This window comes from Dipodomys merriami, unplaced genomic scaffold (genome assembly GCF_024711535.1).
Source record: "Dipodomys merriami isolate MVZ:Mamm:240054 unplaced genomic scaffold, mDipMer1.0.p SCAF_6, whole genome shotgun sequence".
Lineage (NCBI taxonomy): Eukaryota > Metazoa > Chordata > Mammalia > Rodentia > Heteromyidae > Dipodomys > Dipodomys merriami.
Genome location: NW_027206179.1, coordinates 9341449 through 9343433, shown reverse-complemented (window position 1 = coordinate 9343433; position 1985 = coordinate 9341449).

Below are 1985 nucleotides of genomic sequence, written 5' to 3'. Positions count from 1 at the left end.
CATGGGCAAGATAATGAGTACATTTCTTATCAAGCATTGTTGCCTCTCCCTTTGTTTACTCAATAATATAAACTCATCCCTATTAATGAAATTACTAACACAAAAAAAGGAAGATCGAAAAAACTGAATAGAAACTGAGGAGTATTATTTATTTATTTATTTATTTATTTATTTATTTATTTATTTATTTATTTATTTGGGGTCCGGTCATGTGTGGGGCCTGAACTATGGGCCTGGGCACTATCCCTCAGCTCTTCAGCTCAAGGTTAGTGCTCTACCACTTGAGCCACCGTGCCACTTCTGGTTTTTTCTTTTTGCTTATATGATGCTGAGGAGTCAAACCCAGGGCCTCAGGCATGCAAGGGAAGCACTCTACCACTGAGCCACCTTCTCAGCGCTGATGAGTATTTTTATATATCTAATTAACATACTGAAGAAGTTGGAAATTAATTACATTTTCATTTGTTAAACAGTATGCCCTCAACCAAAACAATGCACGAAATTTCCCCCAAATATTGTTATATTTTCAAAAAATTAATTTATAGAAAACTAGAGTCAGTTACACAGTCATTTTTTTTATGAGAAATGTAACTGTGAGAAGAGGTTGCCATCAGTTTGGGCCGGAAAGTCTATGTGGGCAGGAATGTCAATGAAAGACCAAAAGAGCTAGAAATGGAGCTGTGGCTCAAGTGGTAATACAGACATGACTGAAAAAGGTAAGGTACAGTATAGTTCAAGCATGAAAAATTTAATTAATTTAATGAATTTAATTAATGTAAGAAGAAACTTGTAATGAACACTAGAAGAGATGAGAAATGAGTACAATTGTGTCTATATGACTTGAATATGGGATTCTGTAGAAATAGTATAGAATCTACTAAGTCAACCTATTTGAAAGAATAAGTCATGCTTTCCTTATCAAATTGAGAGTTTTGAAATGTTCATATTTCAGCCAGGCACTGCTGGCTTATGCCTGTAACCCTAACTACTCAGGAGGATGAGATCTGAGGATTTTGGTTCAAAACAAGCCTGGGCAATAAAGTCTGTGGGACTCTTATCTCCAACTAACCACCAGAAACCTGGAAATCGTGCTGTGGTTCAATGGTAGATTGCTCATCTTGAGCTGAAGAGCTCACGGAGAGCACACAGTCCCAGAGTTCAAGCCCCACAACCAACAAGAAAATTAAAAATTATTCATCTTTCAACAGATTGTAAGAAGTGCTACATTAAAAGAAATAATCATATATATTCATTATTTAAAATTTTATGTATTAAATGAGTAAAAATTCATTAATGAACAACAAACTAAAAAGTATATCTAGACATGGAGAGCAAGCTATGACGCATTACAGAATTTAATCTTAGAAGAGTCAAAAGATCTTCTACATTATAATCTTAAAGTGAAGAATATTTTTGTAGCTTATCCAAGTCATTCCTAATGCCATATGAGGAAAGCAGCATGAGAGGGAGGACTGCTGAGAGAGAAGGAGATGGAGAGTGGCAAAAAGAAAGACAGACAAAGACACATCAAGAAAGGTGCCACCAAAGAGACTCAGCATACTTGCCAAAGGTGAATGTGTGAATAGAAATACAGAAGTAGTGACCAAAACAATCTCTAAGGATGATATTTAAAGAGGAAAATTTGTCAAGAGTAAAATACTAATGAAACATATTAGAGGACTCTCTATCATGGTGGTATGCAGAGAGGAAGCTAATATATTTAAAAATTTAGAAAAGTGATTTCGAAAATCATCAGTGAAAAAGACCCTAAGAAGAGGGTATGACAGAATAATGTTTAGATTGAATAGGAGGAAGCAAAAATATAGCAGAAAAACTCCACTTTAAATGGTAAATACTTGTGACTACGACGACTAGGAAATGCACAATAGATCCTTATTATCGAAGTAAAAATTTCATAATACTAAACATTACAAGAAGAAAAAAATTACTGCAAAAAAGTTAGTAATCAAAATGTGAGTATAGTC